The following is a 27,924-nucleotide window of genomic DNA, read 5'->3' on the forward strand; positions in this document are numbered from 1 at the left end:
ACTATTAACTGGTCCCGTATCATTTCATCTCTTATTTCCCCGAAATTACATTTAATGGACAGTTCACGCAATCTAGCCACAAATTGGTCTACTGATTCCTCAGTTCTTTGTGGTTGAGTGTAGAATTTGTGTCGCGCCATGACGATATTTACTTCCTTTGCATACTGTTTCTTCATTCGCGCCTTTGCTTCTGTGTAAACATTAGTTATTGCTCTTCCATCTTGGTTTAGTCCTACAGGAAGATATTTAAAAGAGCGTTGTCCTTCTTTCCCTAAAGCGCTTAACAAAAGGGCTTTTTTCCTTGTTGCACTGAAATCCTTCCCATCAAGTGCTTCTATATAGTTTTCAAAAATGTCTATCCATTCATCCCACTCAATGGGTGGATCACCAGTTGTTTGTAGGAACATAGGAGGTACAATTATATTAAGGTTTTCCATCCTAAAAGTTTTTCTTTTCTTTTTCTATCACTTATACTATAGTGTAGGCGCCACTCCTTCCTATGCACAGGTGGTCTGTATTCCTTTGTTGTGAACACTCTTTTAAATGAAGTACACTCCAATACTGTAGGCACACTCTTAAATGAAGTACACTCCAATACTATAAGCTCACTATACCAAGATACTCTTCACAATGTCTCAATATGATACTTCAAGTAGACAATGCAATTCATTGCCACATCACTCATTAAATAAATGAGGCGAGTGGTTTTAGTTTTGTAAAGTTCGCTGTTAATTGCGCCAGATACTGCTTACCGTTCAAGTCACTTTAACTTTGTTAAGTATGCCGTTCTTATTCGAGTCACTTTTAATTTGTAAAGTTCGCTGTTAATTGCGCCAGATACTGCTTACCGTTCAAGTCACTTTAACTTTGTTAAGTATGCCGTTCTATGGTTTCGTTTGCTGTTGCTCCAACACCCAGTATATCTCTTACAACGCGTTACTGGGGTTGCCTAGTAACCAGGAGCTAAACACAAAATGGCGTCCACGTAGCGTCATTACCTCACCTCCGCCTGACGCTGCCTGGCGCTGGTTGCTGGTACGCTTTCTCTTCCTGTGTGACGTCAGGGAGTGCAGATGGCTCCGTTCGGACGGTATCACACGGAGAGTTCCAGAGTAAGTAGGTTCATTTTATTCTGCACGCGCAGAACTTCAAAAGATGCCAGATGTTTTAAAAGATGAAGCAAACTCTTTAAATGTTTTCCTCTTTGACTTGAACAGCAAATTAACTTCAAACGAAGTGTGGGTATCAAAATTGACTATCGACAACACAATAGTGATCCGCTTCGTTATTTTTTAAATAAAGATACAGTTACTTAAATAGGCATCGTTCTTCCCTTATTCTTAAGGAGCATAGTGGAATTGAAGTACAAATGAAACGAAAAGTCTCTCAAACTCACCGCTTGTTTGAGCAAGGTGTCAACTTCAAAGATTGATTTCCCTTTCTTTTCTACTGTAAATCAGTTCTTTCTTCACTGCTACGCTTTTACTTGAAGCTGCTACACTTTTACTTGAAGTATCTTGATCTTTTAAGTGATTTCCTTCGGATTCTCTTCTTGGTAATTTCCTTTTCTTTTCAGTTTCTGTCAATATGACATTTTCTCCTCTTGTCAAGTTCTCTTCCAGTTGCAAAATTGTACAGGAAGTTTTGCTTGGTTCTTCTCTCACCAGTGGAGTTCTTCTCCCTCTGTAGTTGTTCAGCTCCCTCTGCTCATCGTCGCCATGTGTTGTAAATGAAGTAATGAGGCAGATAAAGGAATATTAAGCATTTATTATGCACTACAGAGAATAACTGGTGTTCCCTTCAGAAAGCAGGGAGCTAACTGACCAGAAAGAACACAGTAGAGGATGACATCAGAAACGTGGAATGTAAGACTTAAAGAGATACAACAAGACATAAGTGTAGAGAATACAACAAAATGCTTCTGCCCATGGGGAACCCGTGGTGTGCCTATGCCCTGGGTACCTTAGTTACATATACTAGGGACTGATAAGGTTACACCAGTGTACAATCTGGGATGTACCCAAGTACTTACCACACCAATTTAGGGCAGAAAGCACAGAGACTGGGCTATGATTATCAGAATCTTAGTCAGACTAGTCAGAAACAGCATTACATCAAGCAAAAAGTGGGAGTAACCATAAAAGCAGATCCTACTTTCCTACACCGGCCTAGTTAGTTCATTACAAACTATTTTTGGAGTAATCCGGCCTTTATTCGTTCTATCTTTTCAAAGGTGTTCGGAAGGTTCCTGTTGCTGTTGTTTCTTATTTACGGCATTGTGGCTCTATTTTTGCTTCTCTGCAATGGATGTTCCATCTGCAGGTCTGCTGGAACTACCATCACTCCAGCGGTGTCATGAACACATGCTTCAAATTTACGGAATGTCATTGTTTCAAGAACTGGACCTTGATTGGTGGCTAACATTCCGGCCTGCCTGGTTTTACCTGTGCCAGCAACCCTTGTTCCACTGCATCTGGTGCCCCTTCAAACGGGCACTAGATATTTGCCTGGCACAGCAGATGCCCACAACTTCAAACATTGGACTGCTGATGAGTCCCTTAGTGACCCATTATCAGGACTGTTCTTTGGGTTTACATCTTCTGCATAATGCACAGTATGAGCCGCTCCTTCTTGAGGAGAGGTGTGCAAAGGCAAACAGATCACCACATATTAGCTCTATTGACACGGATGAGAAAAAGTAGGAAGCTGGCTCTTTATGTGATATACTTTAATAATCTGATATATTGTGTAAAGATTACAGGGGTTCTCTTACTGGTGGACAGGGACTTGCTATGCAATCCCAAAGTGTTCTATTAGGGAGTAGTGTGGTCGAGCAGCCTTTGGCTTAACACAGAGGAGCGCAAGGCATTCACAAAATACACACAATGGCCAATAAATGACAACATGACTCAAGAAGGAGAGCCACACAAAGTCATAAATATAGCCAGTATCTTTATATATGTTTAGGCATCAGAGAAAAATCGTTCAGGTAACTATGTTTTTTAACTATGGATTATTTTCACTTTAAAAAGTGGACATTGTGCAATTTCTGGGTTCCGCAATGTTAAGGTGACTGGTAGGCAAGGTCCAATATAGCACCAACAGTTCCATGAGGGCTGCTGGGTACAGCGCCAGGTGCCCAATGCGTTTTAATGGTGGTCGGTCTCTGTAAAAAGAGGCGGCAGGCTCTGGCTAGGAAGCCAGTCAGACTGAACAAGCAAGTGGGCTCATGCCTTGCAAGAGTGGGCACCTTTGGTGCTCTTCTCCAAGACCTTACCAGACCAGTCACGGCTGAGGGGGCCTGCATGCAGAGGCTCCAGCCGTAGTTGAGGAGGCAAGGAGAGGTGAAACTGCAATGGAAACAAACTGTGGAGGGCCGAGGAACCTTCTTTGCACTATTGGCTCACTTCAACTCAGTCCGGAGGCGGCAGGTGTAGTAGTTACTTCAGAAGTCAAATTATGCCAGTTCCGGAGGCCTCAGAGTCTTTTCTTTGGAGTTTATTCAGAACAGATCCACTGTCATCGGGAGGTCTTGAGTCTTTTTCACAGGCAGGCAGTCCTCCCAATTTATGGAGTCAACAGCTGGAGAGCGAGTTGACTTTGGCGCAGTTTTCAAAGAAGTCTGCTGGGGCCCAGTCAGTCTCTTCAGCTTTCTCTGCTTTTGTGCCTCTTTGGTGTCCTCTTTTTTCTTAGGTCATCAGAATCCAAGGTTTTTGACTCAGGGGTGCCACTTAAATACTGAATTTAGGGGCATTCAAGAGAGTGGCAGGTAGTAGCCATTAGGCTAATTATGATAGTTGGACAGCACCCTTCAAAAGTTACACATTTGTTGCAAAAACAGTTATTAAAAACATACAAATGAACAAAGTTATTAGTTTTCCCAACTGTTCAGATGAGACACACAAAAGTAGTGACTTGCAGCCTGATTCATGAACGGGCCGTTTTGCGAGGCTCAAATAGCGAATCATAAGGAATCACTATTTGAGACTCGCAAAACGGTATTCATGTAGGAATCGCAATATTAATTGCGATTCCCACTGATTCCTTATTTGCGATTAGCTAATTGCTAATCGCAAATAAGGAATAACTCCCCATGCATTCCTATGGGCCAAAAGGCCCATAGGAATGCATGGGGAGTCATTCCTCATTTGCGATTAGCAATTAGCTAATCGCAAATGAGATTGCGAGTACAAGGGTGCCAGGGGTGTCCAAAGGACACCCTGTAGCACACCTGCAATGGAAATTAACACAGGTGTTGCACACACACATGTCCAAAGGACATGTGTGTGTGTAACGTGCAACTCAGAAAAATGCATTTAAATGCATTTAAATGCATTTTTATGAGTTTTCGCAATTTACCACGAGGTTTGACCTCGCGGTAAATTGCGGCCCGAAATTGCGATTTCGCAATTGTAAAATGGATGATGAATTACATTTAAGGAATCTCAAATAGAGATTCCTTAAATGTAAATCCTCGCAAATATGCGAATTAGCAAATAGCGATTTTTGCATTTGGGATGTTGAATCCCAAATGCAAAAATCGCACTCGCAAAGGGCCAGATTCTCAGAATCTGGCCCTTTGCGAGCGCAAAAATGAATGATGAATCAGGCGGTTGGATTTTCTTTCGTTTATTCAATTTTTATTCTTTATTTTTCTTTTTTTGATAGTTGCAGATAGCCGACGCGTTTCGTCCGTTGCCGGACTTCTTCAGGGCTATACAGAACACATACAAAAACATATATTACAAAAATTTAATTATTATTATATTACACAATTTGTATAAACATAGACACCCTAAACCAGAAAAGAGAAGAACAGAACCAGAGAAGGTTCGGGGGTCCAGACACTCGTTTAAAAACAGGAGGTTTACACATATGGGAAAACATTTACAATTCATATTAAAAGCACTACAGTAAGAGGATAGAAAAACTAAAAAAGCACAGGGATACAGTCAATTTTATGAAATAATCACACAAAATTCTATCATCTCAGTACATAGCATTAAGTACCATAGCTAAATGATTGTTAGAGTTCCATACCTAGAGTTGGTTTAAACAAAGGAAAACGGGATCTTATTTCAGGATTGTAACCCTAAAAGATGACAATGGTAATGCATGACATTAAATACCACAGCTGGCTAGTTGTTAAAAGCCAATGTATGTGGTTGGTATTAACCAGAAAAAATAGGCTACTTACCTTAAGTGTGACTATATCCTCCTATGACCACTTCCGTTGGGAAGTAGGCATAACCCTGACCCGGGTTGGTTAATTCTCTCCAAGACAAGATGGAGGCATTTGACGAGAGGGTCATGTTCACCTGTCCCACTCTAGGGGTGGTCCTGGTTGACTCTGGGCACCCCTCCAAATGTAACTAATATTCCCACCTGTCCTCCTGCCAAAGTTGGAGCAGCCCATGGGGGTTGGCTTCTTGTCCTATAAGGGAAACCAGAGTCACATACCCTAGGCGGAGGGGCTTGTTTTGAAGCTTCCTTGCCTGGGCCGGCTAATCTGAAGGTCATCTCATGGGAGGGGTGCTAACCACCCCCTCCCAGAGCCGGCCTGGTTTGTGGCCTCCCGAGAGGGAAGGCCCTCACCCTTAGGGGTCCGTAATTTGTCTCTGGTGTTAGGCTGCCTAAACCCAGTCAGTAAGCCCACCTGTGTTGGGTTGTTTCAGGGGCCACCTCTGAGGTGTCCTCTGGGTGCATGTGTTGATAAATCCAACTTTGGAATCTGTGTGGGTTCATCAATCATGCTATGACTGAAGCAGTGAATTATGGGATGTGGAGTTTTCAGGATAGGCATCATAACAGCCGGGTGGTTGTGATTGGTGTATTATGAGGGGCGGAGTCACGTTATACTCGTTATAAAGAGAGGGAAGTTAGCCACATTTGGTAAACTGCCTCGTAAAAGAAGAGAACGCTGAGAAGAAATTGAAAGAAGTCAGTAAGGCACGGAAGAAAGTGATGTGGGTCAGCATTGAGGTATTAAGTGACAAAGTATGTGTGAGGCTAAAGGTGAGGGGGAACACCTTGGAGGCTTCAGTTTAGAGCGGGGAAGATTAATGATCTGGGGTAATATAGCCTGATAGAGGTTTTTTCAGGTAACATCATTGCATCGTGTAGTGACGCTGTTAGCGGGAATAACGCTGTTGAGGGGTTAGTTATCAAATTTGGCATAAAATGTGTATTCTATACTTCATGGTCTAAACTGTAAAGTAGAGAGGTCTGTAGCTTAGAATCTAATGGTATTGTTCTTTTATTTGTAGAGGACCCTTGACCAAGGGCTTTTAACAGCCCGAAGTGCATTGGGTGCGATAAGATCAGCGACTGAGGATGTTTTATGTATTCTGGCGTGCTACAGAAAAAGGCCCGGATGGGCATATCTGCCGCATGAGAAACTGTTGAAAACATAAGCATCTCACGTGTGATTCAAAAGGACAATAAACAAGTGATCAAGAACTTTGGGAGTACATAGATTCATAATTTTCAAATCTGGCGAAATGGAAGGTTAATATGTGTTAAATATGCGGATCAAGCTGTGCATCTGGTGAAGGAGTGATATCTCACTCTTATTTCTATGATGTCTACAAATACGTGATATTTGGGTAGATCTCATTTTCCAGGCTGTATTCCAAATCAGTGGAAAATTGGAAAACACGCATAACAAAGTTTTTTGTTTTTTTTTTAAATTTGTTTTTATTGCAGAATTAGAAACCACAGGATACAATTAGTCAACCAGTCCACTTGTGACATCCCCCCCGGTCAACAGTAAAACGTATATCGTACACAGCCATTCAGCCCGCATCCCGGAGGCCGGGCGGCATAATACTCCACTCAGTAGGAAAACATCACGGTGCGCGTCCCATAGGGACCATGGTTGATATGTCGTTTTACCTATCTGCTTTTACCCCCCCACCCTCAACATTGCTTCCGTCAGCCATTCCAGTAGTGTAATCAGTGGTACTGTCCATGTCGGGACCTACCCCGAGCGCTGTAGGGCCTATCATGCCTGGCCGCTCCCCCCAGCCATCTCTCGCTCCGCATAGTGCCCTACCGGCCTACTGATCTCAAGGCGCCCTAGCAGACGACCAGCTACTTGGCTTCCGACCCACCCCAAACCCCCACTAAGCTACCCCCCCGATGCACCCCCCTGGCAACTGCTAAAGGTGTATGCCTCGTCCCGACGTGTTGGATGGATCCACTACAGTGTAAGTTACAATTCTGTTTGTGTTTGCCCCGCAGTGTCCGCTGGCCTAAGTCCCTCAGTCCTCATCCTCCACCAAAGAATCACGCAAAGCCTGCACCACCAACTCCCACGCACGCGCTGCATCCAAAGCCTTCTCATTTCCAAGCTTAACAGCCTGCTTCATCCGGAGCACACTCTCGCATTCAGACCACCGCAGCAATTCATTCTTCCATCTACGCAGTGACGGCCCACCCCTGGACTTCCAATGCCACGATATTTCTCTTTGCGCCAGTATCAGACCCAGATCAATAAATTTGCTCGTCACCTTGGTGTGTTTGGTGTGCGGGAACCAGAGCAACAAGCATGCCGCCATATCGAAATCCACCTCCCTGTCAGTCACCTCGTTTAGGAGGTCCCCCACCTCCGCCCAGTAGGCCTCCAAGTGCGAGCACCCCCAGAACAAATGATCCATGTCCGCTCCTGGAGACGAACACCGCGGGCACCGGGCGTCCGGCACCTGGAAGTACCGCTGTATTTTTTCGGGGGTTAAGTAGGCCCTATGGAGCACATAGAAATGCACTTGCTGGAAGCGCGCATTTCTCGTGCCTTTCCACGTGCGCCGCAAGATGTGGCCCCACACCGTGTCTGGGATGGGCCGGCCCACACTCTCTTCCCATTTAGCCTTGAGCCCCTGGAGCGGTTCCAGTCCCTCGTTCAGCATGCGCATAACAAAGTTAAGCATTAGTTAAAATTGGTGTGCACTGGTTCACTGGTGTGAACTTTAAGTGAATTTTCCCTATGTTAGCCTTATTTTGCATAATGTAGGCTGCTTTTGCTTTACAAGTGTTACGAAACAGCATGCTTGTTTTTGTGCCACGTTATAATTCATATATAGTCAGCACATGTTTTAGTATGTTGTTCTTTTCCTGGGATTTAGTCTGAACAGCCTTAGCAAGGTGCTAAAAACATCGCTCATTGTTATTCGTTATGATCCAACACTAGTATCTAAACATAATACAGAAATCCAGATGCTGTTTTGAATATGCACATTTTGTAATATAACTTGGGATGTGCAGACACAGACAGAGCCAAGGACCAGCAGACGAAAGGGCTGCATCAACTGCGCTGTAGAACAACCTTCTATATGTGCTAAGGAACAGGGTCCGCCACCGAATCCCAGAGATCTATAATCTGTAATTACCTCCTCGTCAGTCTTCCTCGCCACATGACTTACATAGTGAGCATCAGCTCCACGACAGAACCCTCCAAAGCAAAAAAAGCCTCCCACCCCTCCCAACATGGCCGACCAGTCCCACCTGACCTCTATAAGAGGCGGACCGGCCCAACCAACAGCCTGATCGACCAAGCAAACAATGAAGCCGATAGCCAGACAGGGAGGGGGGGAGGGAACTCATGTGGCGAGGAAGACTATACTCGGAGTAATGAAGATTACCGGTAAGTAACCGGGGCATCACTTAGCCTTAGTAGTAAGGATGGGCTTAGGCAATTCTGTCAAACAATATACCAGGACTTTTCATTGTATATGGTTTATTGAATAGGCTGCGTCTTATTAATTGGTGGATCTTGGATGTGACACATGTGAATTGGATTTGGACATTAAAATCGATCAGAGAAGACTTCACAATGACTGTGTGTTATTAAATGGAGTGCTCGGAGGAACTATAATCTGGGTTATTGATTATATTACTGACATCATTGATATGCATCTGCTTAGTATTTGTGGCCCACTTATTGCATACCAAAGCACGACCGTTTAAATAAATATTGTAAACTGTTTTCGTGTCTCAGCTTTATTATATTGTGGGACAAATACGAGTGAGAGAGTGAAAGGGTGTGACCTGGCACTGCAATCCCTTAGAGGGTCGGGACTGTTGTATTCAGGGGTGCTAATCACTTGTCTTTCTGGAAAGGTTAGGAGGGCAAGTGAGGTACTATAAGCTAGTCGGATTCGGGCCAGCAGAGGCCGATGTAGTATGGTGACTTAGTCCCTGCATACTGACGTCGTTTGGTCCCAAGTGTAGTTCTGTTCCTGAGCAGAAACCCTGCAACAACACGCTCCCTGAAATGTTATCTCATGTCAGAGGTAATATGGAGTTTCCTCAGGAAGAGGCTTCCTCTTCTTCGACCAAGGATACTGTGCTGCCTCAATTCAAGAAGCCTTCCAGTACCTCAATGTCCATCCACCAGTTTGTCCAAGATGTCATCTTGAAAGAATGGAACAACCTGGAGTGAATTTCGGTCCCGCGCTCTATGACAAAGCTGTATCCATTGGAGAATATGGAGGACACGATGCCTGATGTTTTGCATGTTGATTCGGTGGTGGTGAGTTTGGTTGGACGCTCTTCCATGTCTGAGGAAAATGTGTTAAAAGATGCTTCAGACAAGAAGGTTGATACCTCTCTTAAGAAGGTATATTCTGGATCACTTCTGACTTTAAGGTCTTGTATTTATGATGCCTATGTGGCTCAGTCACTCCTCATTGATTTTAAGGAACTGTTCAAGACCATGCAGGAGGCCGGTCAATGCCCTAAACTGCTGGAAATTATGAAGAAGCAGACACCATTTTTGTTTGACATTTCTTTTAACTCTGTTCGAGCGTTTGCTTTGTCATGTGGGCTGTCTATTGTGGCTTGCCGAAATGTGAGGCAGATTTACAAGCCCGGTCCGCACATTTGTGCCGCCTTTGCCTCACTTTTGTGAGGCAACACCATGGCGTGGGGTATTTACAATGTGACGCATCTAGGGAAATGTGCCACATTGTAAAGCCCTGCACCACATGTGGGGATTCTGGCGTAGGGATTTATGCAGCATGTTAGGAATAGGGGCACCCCGAGCCTTGCTGGAGCTGTGTCGCACTTGCGACGCGACTCCAGCAATGCGCCGCCTTTCCGCGGGGAGATGCGACACGCATCTGCCCATCCATGCGCCACGTTGCACTGCATTGTAAATGCGGCGCATAAGTGGTGGCACACGGGTGGTTTGGCGTGACGCACCTGTTCTGGCATATCCCTGCTGATTAGCAGAGATGTGCCAAAAGTTGTAAATCTGTCCCTATGTATTTAAAAGGATGGAATACGGTTTCTGCCTAGAGTACAACAGCCCTCCAAATAGCTTTTATAGGCAAATGTCTTTTTGGTAAAGAACTGGAGGATAAACTTCATAGAATTCATAAAGAACTTAAACATTATTTTTCATTCCGAAAGCAACACCAGCAGCAGAATACAAATAATTTTGGGGCATATTAGCAAGAACCTCATTCAAATTATTGTCATGTTAGTGGCAGGAAACTGCCACTAAAACGGCGATAATGGGCTTGCTAATATGCATTATAGAATTACAATAGAAGCCCAGGTTAGATGTCCTGCACATCTAACCTGGGCTTTTATTGTAATTTTATAACGCATATTAGCAAGCCCATTATCACCGTTTTAGAGACAGTTTCCTGACGCTAGAACTGCGCTAATTTTAACAAGGTTCTTGCTAATATGCCCTTTGTTTTTTTCTAAATCCTTTCGCCAACCATACCACAGGCAGCAGAATTCTGATGGAGATCAGAAGTTCCAAGGCAAGCCTTTCCATTCAAATCACCAGAAGTCGAGTTGGAGTCCAACACCTTGAATCAGGGTACCAGATTATGCCGAGTCCCAGGGGATACGGCTTACTGCCAGATGTTAGTGGCAAGCTTCAGAACGGTTGTATAGCTTGACAGTAGATGGCAACAGACAAATGTGTCCTAGAAGTCATCCGGATAGGGTATCAGCTAGTTGTCTCAACCCTTCCAATGCTTTCAGGGACCATCTCCATGCCTCTTCCAGGGCACCGGATCAAACGGAAAGCATTCCTGGAGGGTATTCAGGGGGATATGTACAAGATAGTGGCAGAGGGAGGCGCTAGCCATCATGGCTTGACACATCACTCTGCCACTTCTGAAATGCAAGGCTGCACCATATTTACAACCATGTGGTGCAGCCTTGCGTATCCCCCTGCTATGGCGCTACATTTAGCAGTGTAGCACCAATGCAGGTACCCTTGGACCATAGTGCAAGGGTGTCTGCGTGCAGGGAATGAATGTTTATGTGTAGGAAGGTGTCCCTTCCTGCACATAAACAATCCTGAAATGCTGTTTTGTGACTTTCAAGTGTGCTGCTTAATGCAGCACACACGAAAGAAACAACATGGAATTTTTTAAGATTGTTTATTTACAGGAAGAGGGACCTTCCTGTACATAAACAATCCATGCCATTTTGCACAAGGCAGCACACATGGAAAAAGCTAAACCGAGTCGAAATAATGCATTTCTCCTTGTTTCGCAAAGTTAAGACCAAGTTTTCCCTTGTACATAGAGGGCAGCGTCAAAATCAATGGGCGTTGCGGTGGAATGCCCACCACAGCACACACTGCCCACCCCATTCACGCTAAGCATAGCATAAAAGGGGTCCTTATTTACAAGGCAACATTAAGCCAAGTTAAGTGGCTTAATGCTGCCTTGTAAATAATGAAATGAAATGAAATTTGATTTATAAAGCACATGGCTGCCCGAGAGCATCCCAGCACTAAAGAAACAAGAGCAGAGAACTGAAGAGGGTACCGTTAATTAGGGCTCATTGGGAAAAAGAAAAGTTTTAATGAGCTTTCGAAACTTAAGGTGGCTAAATTCAGTTCGAATCATGGCGGGAAGCGTATTCCAAAGTGTTGCCGCGTTGACCGAAAATCGTCCCCCCCCCACGCGCGCCTTCCTTACTCTGGGAACCGTGGCCAAGTTTCCGAGATCAGAGCGGAGAGACCGAACAAGATTCCTGAGGATAGGGGCCCCCTCCCCTGAAGTAACTTGTGGGTTATACACAGGGATTTGATTTTTATTCTTTCACGAATCGGCAGCCAGTGAAGAGATCTCAATGCCGGCTTAGCTGAAGATCTTATTGAGGAGCCGGTAAGCAGCCTAGCTGCTGAATTTTGAACACTTTGGAGCGTGTTAATGGTAGCTTCGGGTGCTGCCAGGAACAGGGCATTGCTGTAATCCAGTCTAGATAATATTAGCCCCTGGATTAACAGCTTCCTAGACTGAAAAGGCAAGAGTGGAAGGACCTTCCGCACAGACCGAAGTAAGCCATAGCAAATACCTGCTGTTTTCTTTGCTTGCATCCTAAAGGTCAGGTTTGCTCGAACCATACCCCTAGGCTTTTAATTTCATCTTTAGGGGTGGGGATATCACCCATGCAGGGATATCACAAGGACTTAGGTAAGGATGTTAATTGGTGGCCCAGGAGCATGAGCTCTGTTTTTGCTCCATTCAATTTGAGCCGGGAGTTGGTCATCCAGGAATATATTCCCGAGAGACAAGCAAATAGATTTTCCGAGCACCTCTCTTGTTGAGATAGCGAGACGACTAGTTGGGTGTCGTCTGCATAAGTAACTATTTTAATCATGAAGGGATTAAAATAAGCCCCTATTGCCACCACAACGTTGAGAAAAGGGATGATGTGGTGGCGATTGGGGCTTGTATATATGCCCCTCAGTCTCTCCTATTGAAAAAGGCAATCGTTCTGCTACCTCCCGACCAATGGGGGAAGGGAGCATATTCCATCATTTTCATGGTACCTAAGGAGAAGGAAGGATATCATATTGTGATCAGTTTGACATTTCTGTACAAGTATATATGCAAATTTCTGTTTAAGGTGGAGAAGCTACAGCACATCATTCCATTGATTCAGTATCCGTGTGTGATGACAGCACTTTATCTCCTGGACGCTAACCTGCACATATCGATGGTGCACCAATCTCAGCAGCGTCTCATGCTTTCTGTACAAGGCCAGGATTAGAAGTATTGCATTCTCCCGTTTGGCCTCCACTCCTCACCACGATTTTTCACCCAAGTGGTGGCACCACTGGTAGCTCACCTCCAGCTTCAGAGAATATCCCTTTTTCCTACCTGGACAATTGGTTGATCCAGGTCCCCTCTTTGCAGATTACGGATCAGCATTTTTATACCGACCATGTCTATGCTCAACGACCGCAGCTTTCTTCTCAATTTGCCAAAGTGTCAGTTGCAGCTTCCAGTCAGATTAAATTCATAGGAGTCCTCTTGGATACAATACAGGGCAAGGTGCTTGTGCCATTGAAAAGCATACTCTGGCTTTGGCTCCTATTGCACAATCTCCTAGCTGAGTTATCAGCCAGCCTGCACGAATGGATGGAAGTGCAGGATCATATGCCAGCCACTGTGTTGACTGTTCCCTGGGTGAGGTTGCATTTGCGTCCATGACTCTAGCATCTGCGCAAGTTCATCACCTTTCTAATTCTCCCCTGGGATACATGTACCGGTCTCCCGGACAGTCATCCAGGAGCTGCAGTGGTGATTCCATACTCCCAACCTCTGGAAGTGGATGGTTATTCACCCTTCTGCTCACAAGATTCTGATGACAGATGCATGTGCTTTGGTTTGGGGTGAAACATTGGATCACTTTTCTGTACAGGCCCATTGTACGCATCAGAAGCGAACCGGAGGGAGCTATTTGCAGTGGAGAGAGCTCTGCGCTGCTTCCAGCACTATGTAGAGGGGTTCAATATCATAGCCTGCTCAGACAATACTGTGACCGTTGAATATAATATTGAAAATACATCAGTTCTAAAATGATGAGACCGTGAAAGAAGTTTAGCCCCTTCTTTTTAACTTCTTTCACCAGCTGCCCTGGACGGAGGCTGGGGGAGGCCACCACATGCTTTGCAGCCCAGACTCTCCCATTGTCATTCTGTATGCGGCAATCAGCCGGCATCCAGACTAACAAAGGGCAAGGTGGAGCTACTCTTGGGCTCCGAGGAGGAGTGCCAGGCAGCCCCTTTAGGGAATCGAGGCTACATGCAGGGGAACAGTGCTGCTCCCTTCAATGCCTAAAATTACGAACAAAAGGCGTGAATAAAAGGGATCATCACGGACAACGGACGTGAGATCCAAATTACAGATGGTCCGTGAAATTTATGGACGGTTGGTCACCCTAAACACACAGTCAGTCTCTAAATCTGGTTGCATGTTCATTGGCTCAGTGGGCAGAAATCTATCTCCTCTCTCTATCAGCGATCCATATCAGAGGGTGGGCCAATACGACTGCTGATGTGTTCAGTCTCAAGTTTCTATGTTTCCTCACTCTGAAGTTGGCCAAGAGGACCTTTCAGATGAACTGCAGAAGGTCGTGTCATCCAGCTGTGGATCTCTTCGCATCCACGGAGGATGCACTGCTCCCGTTTCCCATTCGAGAGTGAGCAAAAAGGGGGCTTAAAGCATGAATGCCTTGACTCTGTCATTGTCTCCCCTTCTCATGTATTCTTTTCCTCCTTTCCCGCTTATCTAGAGGTTTCTGGGGAAGGTCAGGCAGGGGAGGATGCATGTGGTGGAAGTTCTTCTCTTCTGACCCTGTGGTCTTGGTATCCTTTGTTGAAGTGTCTTGTGGTGTTGCCTCCATGGAGTCTGCCCCGGATTCTTTCCAGCTGAAGTCTCTCGACCTTCCTTCTCCGGGTCCTCACACTCTCAGGGTTTGGAGGTTGAACAGAGAGATTTCGGGGCATATTATCAAGGAACGGCTTTAAAATTATCGCCGCTTTAGCGGTAGGAAACTGCCGCTAAAACGCCGATAATGGGCTTGATAATATGCCATAGAGAATTCCAATAGAAGCCCATGTTAACACCAGAACATGGACTTGTATTGGAATTCTCAAGGGCATAATATCAAGCCCATTATTGCCGCTAAAGCGGCGATAATTTTAACGCCGTTCCTTGATAATATGCCCCTTAGAGAGGCAAGGCATTTCTCTCATTTGGCTTCTGTGGTACGGGGTCCAGGAGGGGCTTTCGTCCTATTCTAAGCACTGGGCTAATTTTGATAAGTCGTGTATTTCGCATAATCTGTCTTTTGTCTTTCTGTCTTTTGTCACTTGCCATACTAATGTTTTGCTACAGTTCTTTTTGGTTCTGAGAAAGGTAACTCTCTGTTCAATGGGCTGCAATTAGAGCTTTCAGAGATTCTGCCGCTCTCTGCTGACACAAGTCTTTTGGTGTCCCGGTTGTTTCAGAGTCATTCTCTTTCTTCTCAGCCCGTGCCTCCTACTATTTCATCATGGGATCCTATGGTTTTCAAGATTCTTAAGGCTCCACCTTTTGAACCTTTGGAAACCACTGATGTTAAGTTTTTGTCCTTTTTTTAAAGTAGCCTTTTTGATGGCTATTACTTTGACCTGGAGCTCGGATGGAGTCTCTGCCCTACGCTGTTCCCCTCCTTTCCTTGGTTTTCTAGAGGATGCTGTTGTTTTACAGTTGGATCACATTTTCCTTCTTACGGTGTCGCAGGGATACCGTTCTCATACAGAACTGTGCATAGAGACTTGGAACCTTAGTGAATTAGGGTGTTCCAAAACTCACCTTAGTACCCAAAATCCCCTACCAGACTAGATACAGATTCTCATTGGTTATTACAATTTCCCAATGTTTAGACAAGCCAGAACATGGACTTAGAACACCCCAGGTAACATGGAACACATGAACACTCTTTCATCATACAATCATTCCAATCCAGAACAAGGAGTAAATGAGGACACGTGCACATTTCAAAGGTTCATTTTCTAATGCATTGTTCTCAAGCGCAGTATCTTAGCTAATATAAGCAAACATATTATAAGAAACAAAGTAATCAGCATAGTTACTAGTCCATAGAATACAAAGGGCGAAAGCATGTTAAAATGCTTGAGGGAAAAAGGCTACGAGACATCTAATTCTCACCCTCCCTTGCTAGTATATTATATTATATCTAAGAAGGTCTCTTTGGGTTTTAGCAGGGCGGCTCCATACCTTAGATCCTAGTGGCTAGGGATCACTTCATCTTCCACCAGCTCTCTGTATGCGAAGCACCATCAAGTGTGTTTGTATGCTCTGTGTAATGCAATTTAAAACGTGCCTAAAGCCAGAATTTGGCCGCAGCTGCATGTATGTTATGTCTAGGAACGTGCGAAGATCAGACCTCATAACAACCACTGTGTCGAGATATCCTTGAAGGCTTCAGCACTCACTGTAAAGACACAGCTCACCAAGCAAAGCTGATATCAGAGAAATAACATATTATTCTCGTGTGAAGCAAATCATTCTACTAGGCTCAAAGCTAAAGTAACAATTATGTGTCGTGTGCAGAAGCAGCAGAAAGGTAAAATGGCGTTTAAACTCCTAATAAGCCCATGCTAACTTAACACAGTATATAGGCAAAGCATATCTATATGACACCCTCCCTTGATCAGAGCACTGATAAGATACGATAAGGTAAAGGGCTCATAGTTGAAATGCAGAGTTCAAGAACGATAGTCAGTTCAAATGTGAAGAAAAATAATTTCACCCAAAAAACCAAGGGGCATATTATCAAGGGGGTCGATAGGCGATTTTCACCGGTTTAGCGGCCGTTATCGGCCGCTAAGCGGCGAAAATTTGATCGCCCTATTAGCAAGCTGTCGCTAACAGCAGTTAGCTACAGCTTATAGGTGATAGCGAGCGATTTGGGGCCCGCTTTCCATGTCAGCGATATTTATCGCTAATGACATGCAAAGTGGGCGTACCCAAACCGTTAGCCACTGAAAGCAGTCGATAACGTCGCTATCGCCTATTAACAAGGCTGGCGTAGCGATGAAAATTTTCCCGCTATCGCCGAAAACTAACGCCTGCTCAGACCAGTTCTTACCAATGTTATCCAATGGGAGGTGGATAACATGGCTAAGAGCATTTTGTCTCTAATGCGAGAATATCGCTGAATACTTAGCGATATTCTCGCATTTCGCCGCTATATCTGGATATTTTAGCACAATGGAGAAAAACATTGCTAATAGCATGTTTTCTCCGCTAAAATATCCAGCGATAGGCAGCGATAAAAAAAAATCGCTAAGCGCATTTAGCGATAAATATCGCTAGTTGTTGGTAATATGCCCCCAAAATCTCATAATCATGACAATTTAGTGTTCGCTGGAATCAAAGTCAATAGGTCTGGGGCTTAACATTTTTTTTTCTCATAGCACCCAAAAATATCAACAAATATTCAATGTCAATAAGGGTATCGACAGACCTCAGACCAGCACTGAATATGCAAAATAAGCAGCAACAGCCTCCAACAGGAAGTCACTGTTCTCATCTGAGAATAAGTCAGCAATCCAATCCAATAGTGGGAAAGAGCATACATGCTCTTCAATTACCAGAGCCTCTAGCACCATCAGAGGGCAACTCGGTGGATTTTCGATGAAGCTGTGTGCCAAGAAATCTTGCGCCGCTGCGAATATATTCCAACGACCCAGCATTCCATGCATCGCTGCAAAGGCCATAATCCCTCCATCAGAACAAAGCAATTCATGAGCTACTAAGGGGCTCATGAGCTGGTTATAATCCGCATCGGGAGACACCGTATTGCAGAGACACAAATCCAGGGCCCAGTCGAAATCGCAACTCAGGCAATGAAAGACAGGCTGGACACATGTAAAATAGGAAAATCGAAACGATAATCCATAAGCTGCACTTAAGGTTGCGAGCGGCAGCGCACCATAGTATTCAAGCATCCTGTTGCGAAACAGTGCCAGCCGTGACAGCTCGTCTTGGAACACAGGACGTGCATCCATTTTCAATAAAACAAAATAGAAAAAGAACGCCTGCAGCTAATGCCAGTAGAACGGGAAATCCACCAAATAGGCTGGAAAAGATTGAATGGAAGAAAGCAGGAATGACCCCAACTATATGTTGCAATGAAGTCACAAGACCACTGCTAACTACTTAAAAAAAGTGTGCCAGCCCAGTTGTGGAGGATGCATTAAAGATTGTGTGAATCAGTTCACCAAAATGCAATGGGAGGTCAGTATTTAATAGCGCATGCACCTCAGTGCGGGTGTTAGCTACGTGAAGGACAAATGTTTCACAAGCTGATGTCAGGGCAACTTCTTTTTGGGACAATAGAGCCCTTATTCGACTCATCTTATTGAACTCTGCTTTCAAGGTCCCATGCGTGGGTGGATACAACACATTTTTTACAGCAACCCACACGTTCACTGACAGTAACGATATAAGCAATGCCTTTTATTAACCCACAGCAATCTTCATTATTTAAAAGTAAATAACTGCCGTTTGCCAGTAGTGTGAATGTGGGGATGATAGCGGGCACGGGTGTACCTTTCAAAACACAGGCTAAATTAGGCTGTTCTTGATTACAAGAGCTGTGTAATTGAATATGTCTACACATTAATGAGTGATCTGGTGTTTCAGTGGATTCTTCACCTTTCAGGTAAACTTCCCTGCCCTCCCTAATGCAACTGTATGTAAAAGGAAGCGACCAGGCTTCGTGTAGATAGGAGCTACCAAGCGGCTCGTATCTACCAATGGCAAAATACTTCATACAATTTTTAAATTCAAAAAGAGCAAACGGTAAAGTTAGAAATCCGTGGATAAGCCACGTTGCAGTAGTGGCCTCTGCCACAGAAAATGGTAAAGATTCCAAACGTTCAGTATGTAACAAGGAAAAAGAAGCATCCTTCATTTAAAGTAATCGTTGCTTATCAGTCAAATTAAACGGGGCAAACAGAGAAGTAGTATTCATATAATGCCATGGAACTTTCCCGGCCTTGAGTGTCTGCAGGGTCCAGGCAAACTGCATAACTGATTTTGACCATGATATAACACAGACACTTCATCTTGCACAATTTCAACTACAGATGACACAATATTGTCCAACGTGTAAATGCGGGAAGAAAGCGTGTTAATGCTATTATCCACCACTGCAAGCACTTTTTCCAAATTAGCTTGATCTATAGCCCTAAGGCGGGTAGCCGCCTCAATCTGGGATGTTTTCCAGAGTTCATTATAAACAGCATATATCCATCTTTTAGATCTACCTTTAGCCGGGCCTTTTATGAAATCATTCAGATCCACATTGTCAGTCAGTTTAGATAAATGCAGTTTAACTGACGCCAAGGTAGAATGTTTGAGTCAATTCTGACATAATTTGCCTACTGAATAGGTAGTCACAGAATGGTCATTCCCAAAACGGGGATCGACTCTGACCTGTGTAAAGCCAACTGCTAAACCCAGAAAATGATGCTTCTGTGCCAGAGCAACCAGCAATTGGGATCCAAACTGGATATGTTAAAGGAGGAATTTAGCAACAAAGTATGCAACTCTCTGATCGAAAACTTTGTAGTATTACCCCAACCTGAATATTTCTCCAAATCAGGGAAGGAAGGAGTATTTACTTTTTTAGAAGTAGCCAATCCAAATCATGTTGTCTGTGAAATGGTAGAATTAAAAAACAACATATGATTTGGGATGAGACATGCACGATGCATAGCCTCAGTGCCTTGTACCTGCCGACTTTTAGAACCCCAAACTGATTTAAGGTCAACTGTTTCCTTCCATAACTCGTAGCCTCCAACAGCCAACTGGTCTAGAAAGGACTTCGAGTACAATAATTTAGTATCAGTAAGTCTAACCGTGGAAGTGGACTTTTCAGTCATTTTAAAATAAAATGATTTGGGATTAGACTGATTAAAATCAGTAAAATATGCGTACCTTTTCAAAAAGGTACTAGAGCTGCCTCGTATGGGAGCCGGAAAATGTTTCCATTGTGTGTAATTTACAGTGCTCCTCCTAGAGTTCGTTTTATGTAGGTAGTGGTTAACAAAATGTTGGTAACAAAATAAATCACCAAAATTAGCAGATTCTAAATACAAATCTTCAGCATCAAAGGCAGAATAATATTGCAAATCAGAAAACAGCGCTTCTACGGGCTGAACATCCCAATCATCAGAACGTATGTTTTGTTTAACTACATCCCCCATGTTAACTCTAAGCACATTAGGGACATTGATAACCTCAGTGGGGCCATGGATTTGAAATTTAACAGCATCCCATACAATCCCATCCAGGACAGGCCAAGCAGTGATGTTCACAAAAGCCAAGTCTCTCTTCCACCTGTGTTTAGTATGCGAGGAGGAATGGGGTGCCAAATTTCCATTGAGATGTCGAATGCAGGTTCTCTCTTCCACATAGTGTCCATTGACGATTCGGAAAAAATAAAACACAAAACCAATTGACATAAAAAGGTATATTGAAAAAAGCACCAGCCAAATATATGTCCAAGGGGGTATCAAAAAATGTTTTTTAAATAATCTCGCATAGACTTTAATCCGTGAAGGCTTTCGTGATGTTTGCGAAACAGTGTCAAATGAAAATCTGGATTCTGTGGCCAAACGTGTTTGTAAATCAGGCTTCGATAAGTCAGTTAGGTAAGTGTAGTCAATTTCATCAAGTTGAGCACCAGGCAATGTACTCAATAAAGGACTAGAAATAGCAGGCCTCTCGAGGGCAACTTCAGGTACAGGATTCAAAGTTGAGGCCAACACAGAATTTCTCACTATCGAAGGACATGAGACTGCTGGTGTCCTACTAAGAAGAATCGGCCACTCTGGGTATCTCGACATTGTCAATGGAGATATACCTGTTTTCCTTACGACCAGGAAGTGGTGGTAAAATTACAGTTCTTGTGCCCTTCACACCAAGCACTGGAACTGGAGCTAGATATGAGGGACCAAGGGGCATATTACCAAGCAATAGCGATAATTATCGCTATTGCTTGGTTAGAGACCAAAATTTATCGCTGACTTGCGGTGATTTTTATCGCAGTTAAACCTTGGTATTACCAAGGTTTATCGCAAATGCGATAAAAAACGGCCGCAATGCATGAATATCGCTGAAAAGTCCGCGATATTCATGCATTACCGAGTTAATGCTCTTAGCCATGTTATCCACCTCCGATTGGAAAACATGGCTAAGAACTGCTCAGGACAGGTGTTAGCTTTTGGAGATATTCGCGCCGAGTCTAGACCGTCAAGGTCAGGTACATACATCTTGATACCAAAGAGCATTTTGTATGGGGTCCGCCCAACCAGAGACCTTCTAGGGAGATTATTTGGAGCACGCTGCACACCATTGAATTGGGCCAGCCAGTACCTGCCAGTGCCTATAACTCGAGCTGTCAATGATTGCTTTAAGTCATGGTTCATTCGTTCCACAACACTATTACCCTCAGGTCTGTATGGAGACAAAAACTTGACTTCGATCCTCAACGAAGCCATGGCATCCTTATACGCAGGACCCTGGTCCGAATGGAAGGTACCAGAGGCAAAAATCCCTACAAAGACACGCAAATCTCTTATGATAGTCCGTGAATCAGCGCTGTGGTGAGGCCATACCCACACAAAGCATGTGCATGAATCAACTGCCACTAAGACATAGTTATATGCAGTATCAGAAGAAAAAGGAGTGCAGTGATCTAAATAAACACAACCAAGTGGTTTATTAGAAACCAACAACTGTGTCTGGGGCGGACACGTAGCAGTCGAAGGCTTAATCTGCTGGCAAATGTCACATTGAAGGACATAATCATGCGTCTGTTTGTACAGTCCCCGCCACCAGAAACGTTGTTGCAACTGAGCATCAGTAGCCGAAACTCCTGCATGCGCAGACGCAACTCCTTCATGGGCCGCTGTGAACAGTGTGTTTCTGCGATCAGCGTTGGGAATCAACCTCTCCCCAACATCAGGTATTTTCACATAAGGAACCTTATCGGGACTTAAGTGATATGTATACTTCGAAGGGAACCCCTTAGGATATTTACTTCCCTTCTCAGTCGCAGCAATAGCTGCCAAGATATCATCATCAATCTTACTTTTGGACCGTGTAACTGCTGCAACTAAATATGTCGATACTGCTGATTTCGCTGCCTCATCAGCAAGCGAGTTGCCAACAGCGTGGACTCCAATGCGCTGATGACCAAGAGTATGAATTACAAACACGAGTGGCAACTACTCTTTAAGCTCAGCCACTCGGACCCAGATCATTTTATGTTTTATTGTGCTACCTTTGGAATCACGAAAATCATTCTGAATCCAAAAGAACGAGTTTTCATTGTAAGACTGGACACAGTAGTAAGAATCACTTACAATAAGAGTTGTCACACTAGCATCAGCGTACTCCGATGCAAGCATCAGAGCACGAAGCTCTGCTAATTGTGCGGTGCAGACCCCTAGAGTCTTCGTGTGCACGACTCTGGACTTGAACTCATCGTTCACCATGGCACCCACCATGGCACCCACCACAATGGCGCAAGCGGAAACATATGCGTGTTTAGACCCATGCGCAACCTGTGCCGAACCATCAGTGTATATGATGCAATGGAAATCCTCCAAAGGCCGTATAGCCAAAGGTGCTGGATGAACGAATTCATATTGCAAAAACTCCTGCGACTGTAAGGAGGCATAAAAAAAAACGTGACATCCGGAGATGTCAATGATGCTGCCCATTGTATCCACCGTGGGTGCAAAGCCTTAGAATTTGGTACACTGGCTTTCGTCACCGGCTCTAAGGCAGGAAACGGTGTAACAACCAGCATGCGTTTTCCCAGTGACAGAGCACGTTCCTTAAAAATCGCCATCTGCACCGCCGTTAAAACTTTCTCCACAGAGGAAAATCGCATTTCAGCCGAAGTGTACAAGTGTGACTTGTAGGCAATAGGTACTGTGTCTCCTTCGTTAAAACTATTTAACCCACCGCCCCAGGGATGATTCTTATCACCAGGTTGGTGTGGTTATCACGAGTCATTAGGTATTTAGATTTGAGCAGATCAGCCTGCAAAGATTGCAAAATGGCTGAGTGTTCTGGCAGCCAGTATGATTTGGTAAAAGTAGGTTGTATCAAAGCATACAAAGGCTTGATACGCTGGGCATATTCAGGAATGTATGTCCTCCCGAAATTCAAAAATCCCAGCAAAGACTGCAGTTTTTTCAGAGTTGTCGGAGCGCGCAGTTGTGCGCATTTCTCCAGGAAGTGAGGATCCAATCCTCGGCCTTCATTGTTGTACTCTGCAATGTGTGACTTTGCAAAGTTGAATTTGTAACCAATGTCCGCAAAGCTACAAATTATGTGGTGTACATGACATAGATGCTCCCAAAGTTTGTCGTCCGTGAGATAAATATCATCCACATACGAACAAGCATCTGGGTCTACTCTCTCCAAGAGAGAGACTATGCGGGCAGCAAAAACTCCAGGACTATTCTTATAGCCCATCGGTAAACGTTTGAACTGGTTTTTTTTCACCGCCGCATGTAAAACTGGTCCATTGGGAACTTAGACCATCCAAATGGTGGGCATAAAAACCGTTGGATATGTCAAGCGTGGTTTTAAATCGCTTGAGGACAAGACTATCCACTAAGGCAGAGCCGTGAGTATTCTGTACTGCACAGGTACGGCAAAGCGAGTTCAAATGCCGGTAATCCAATACCAAACGATATGATCCGTCAGGCTTGGTCACAGTAAAAGAGCGTTATTCATCGGTGACACACATGTTTCAATCACTCCTTGATATTCCAATTGTTCAAGGATTTCCGCAACGGAAGCCTTAGCTTCACGTCTAATGGGATATTGAGGTTGAGGCTGTGGCATAGACAGTAAAGGAATCTCGTGGTGTGGGGAAAATTTATACCAACCACAGTGTGTATGGTACAGAGCCGGCGCAAGGGCTTTAGCCCACTCTTCTGCAAAATTCAGCGCATGCTCCTTCAAGACAGTGTGCGCGAAACTAGGGAGGATTACCTCCTGCACTCTCGGAGCCGCAAGCACAAAAGATGGGGGCCAGTCAGCCTCGGCTATCAAAATGTCATAGGTAGTCGTAAGATTTTCCCCAAATACCCCCTTTATGGTACGCTGCATGTCACCTTCAGTGAACAGGACTATTTCATAAAATCTATCAGGGGGAGCTACTCTAGTGTCAGCTGTCTCCACAACAACATACCGGTCAGTCGCTGTCACCTTCAGTAGTGGACGCAGGGCCTCTCGCACTATGGTAATCTCCACTGCGCTGTCCAGCAAGGTCAGAGCCCATTTCTGATTCCGAAGCTGCGTTCTCACTATCTGTGGCATATCTCGGTGTTAAAGCAGTGACTTTCTTTTTCTGAAACTGGGGTCTTTTTGGTGTAGATTCGTCCTGCTTGCCTTTACCATCTTTGAGGCGGGGCTGGTCGCGTCCCTGCTGGCCACCCGACCCCTGCCGCCACCTCCACCACCGGTCCATGAGGCCGATGAGTCCTGAAAGGAACGAGGAGAGCGTTGATCAGAAACCTGAAAACGGTCAGGTGACTTTATCGTCGCGCAATCGCGCAAGTCATAAATACGTTCTGGGGGCGCAGGCAATGAAGACGCAGGATGAGACTCCTGTCTCTGCTGTTGTTGTTGTTTACCCTGTTTCTGTTTTTTCGGCCAATTTTGTTTTTTGGTCTTGGGCTTTTCGTCAGTATCAGACTTCTGCCCTTGGGGTTGTTTTTTCTCTTTAGTAGAAAATGGCTTGAGACCCACACTATTGAAGCCCACGGTCTTATATGCCGTCACAATAATTCTTGCTAACTTTTGGGGTTTCTCGACATTGGGAATAGCCTGCAAAGCATTGGACACCTGAAAGTTCACTGCATCTCCCTTGACATTCGCAAGAATGAGATCAGAAACCACATCAAAGGAGCCACATAGGCGCATACCCAGTTCAACCGCAGCCTCAGGTACATGTTCATCCTGAACACGTTAAAGGACCGCCGGCAGGACAGTCATAGAAAGAGTGCTGTAGCAACTCGCATATACTGCCGCAAAGGTCTTACTCCATGTCTCACAGTCAACAATCTCGGGAGTCAAGTCTTTTGGCAAGCTAATTGTCAGAATCCTGTGTTTCTCACCAGGAGTTGTGTTAGGAAATACTGCTTCCAGCTGGTCAAACTTTTCGGCAAGCCAGAAAGGAAAATCATCCTTATCCTGGGGGCGCTTGCCCATCACAGCATTGACCATTACAGGACCATTCGCCCGATTCATCAAAGAAAATAGCGCTCGCATAGGGCCAGATTCTGAGAATCTGGCCCTTTGCGAGTGAGATTTTTGCATTTGGGATTCATCATCCCAAATGCAAAAATCGGTAATTGCGTTTTCGCAAATTTGCGATGGATTACATTTAAGGAATCTCTATTTGAGATTCCTTAAATGCAATTCATCATCCATTTAAAAATTGCGAAATCTCAATTTCGGGCCGCTATTTACCGCGAGGTCAAACCCCGTGGTAAATAGCGATAACTCAGAAAAATGCTTGGACATGTGTGTGTGCAACCCCTGTTCATATTAGCATTTAAGGGGTGCTACAGGGTGTCCTTTGGACACCCCTGGCACCCTTTCAATCGCTATCTTATTTGCGATTATCTAATTGCTAATCGCAAATAAGGAATACTCCCCATTCATTCCTATGGGCCTTTTGGCCCATAGGAATGAATGGGGAGTTATTCCTTATTTGCGATTAGCAATTTGCTAATCGCAAATAAGGAATTATTAGGAATCGCATTTTTTTTGCATATTCCTACATGAATCCCGTTTTGCGAGTCCTTAATAGCGATTCGCTATGAATCGCTATTAGGGGCTCGCAAAACGGGAGTATGATGAATCAGGCTGTAAGCTTCATTCTGCCTTGTCCAGCAGGAAGCGCCGCACCACCTGGGGCCCTGCCCGGGAGATTACGGGTTATGTATTGCACTAACGACCTAATCACGCTAATTGCGACTACATGTTGTCATCTTAACTCAACCACGGTACACGCCCCGTGCTGAGGATGGGGTGTAAATCCATCCAAAACAGGCCAAGTTGCGTCCGGAATGGACAAAGGACCTAACCTCGGAGAGTGGGGTAGGGCGCCATCAAACCAAACGCAGTACTGCCAAGCATCAATAGGAACTTCCTGTACCCTATACGGAGCATATTCCGCCAGCACAGCAGTGGGAGTGTATGTGTAGAACACATTAGTGTTTGCGTTCACAGCCGGGAAGGTCACCCACGAGTAAAAAAATGTTTATGGGTCAGCCACCTCTGCACTCACCACCATTATCACGGCCATTCCATCCACGGGAACCTTATAAGTCTGCAAAGGATTGCGCACCAAAATGCGACTATGTTGCGGAATGTTCACCGCGGCCATAGTGACACAGAAAGAAAGAGGAACAAAGCAAACTTTGTAGCACAACTGGGAAGTAATTCAAGGAAACCGTTTAGAAAGATTCAAGCTTGAAAAGACCTATGTAAATATAGGTAGGTTTGTCCGACACCACCGTTAACCGGAAACAACAGCGAAGGGGTTAAGGACTGAATATTGCACTACTCAAGTGTCATGTAATAAGACTACCAACGGTTGGGCGCCATGTCGCAGGGATTCCGTTCTCATACAGAACTGTTCATAGAGACTTGGAACCTCAGTGAATTAGGGTGTGCCAAAACTCACCTCAGTACCCAAAATCCCCTACCAAACTAGCTACAGTGTCTCATTGGTTATTACAAACTCCCAATGTTTAGACAAACCAGAACATGGACTTAGAACACCTCAGGTAACGTGGAACACATGAACACTCTTTCGTTATACAATCATTCCAATCCCGAACAAGGAGTAAATGAGGACACGTGCACATTTGAAAGGTTTATTTTCTAATGCATTGTTCTCAAGCACAGTATCTTAGCTAATACAAGCAAACATATTATAAGAAACAAAGTAATCAGCATAGTTACTAGTCCATAGAATACAAAGGGCGAAAGCATGTTAAAATGCTTGAGGGAAAAAGGCTGTGAGACATCTAATTCTCACCCTCCCTTGCTAGTATATTATATTATATCTAAGAAGGTCACTTTGGGTTATAGCAGGGCGGCCCCATACCTCAGATCCTAGAGGTTAGGGATCACATCATCTTTCCCCAGCTCTCTGCATGCGCAGCACCATCAAGTGTGTTTGTATGCTCTGTGTAATGCAATATAAAACGCGCCTAAAGCCAGAATCTGGCCGCAGCTGCATGTATGTTATGTCTAGGAACGTGCGAAGATCAGACCTCATAACAACCACTGTGTCGAGATATCCTTGAAGGCTTCATAGTTCCACTCCATGCAGGCTGTAAACCTTGGTCACCTTTAAAAATGCCAACCTACAGCATTTAAAATAAGAAAAGCCAAGTTGCTATAGCACATGGCACTCATTAGGTTAAAGTTAATTCTCTTCACAGTAATCATGGAAAAACTGAATACACTTCCAGATAATATAGCTTTAGCAAAGACGCCAAAAGACGGCACAGTTGGGTTTTAGAATCTCAAAGATGGCGGCAAATTATACACAAAGCTGATCTTAGATCCTTTAAAAAGATTTTTGTCAGGGACTCAAACTATGAACTTTGCAGGACAATGCCTGCCAGGCTGCAACACATTTTCATAATGAAAAGATAGTGTTGAACATGCAATGGCATGAAAACATAGCTATCTTGCCGTTCCATCGGTGTACAAGTATATTATCAGTTCAAAGTGATGGCATACAAAGTCTGTACTAATGGTGCACACCAGATGTTGTGCAGGCTGGCAGCTAAGATCAAGTGTATCTGTTTAGACCAATGCCAGTAAGAGTCTTTGGGGCATATTTATGAGTTCTGGCGCATCTCTGCAAATCAGCAGGGATGCGCCAGAACAAATGCGTCACGCAAAACTACCCTTGCGTCACGGCGGATGCGCCGCATTTACAATGTGGCGCGCTGTCGCGCAAGGGTAGGCAGCTGCGTGATGCATCTCGTGACATAAGGGTCGTGTATCGCTGGAGTCGCGTCGCAAGCGTGAC

Source organism: Lissotriton vulgaris, chromosome 8 (genome assembly GCF_964263255.1).
Source record: "Lissotriton vulgaris chromosome 8, aLisVul1.2, whole genome shotgun sequence".
NCBI lineage: Eukaryota > Metazoa > Chordata > Amphibia > Caudata > Salamandridae > Lissotriton > Lissotriton vulgaris.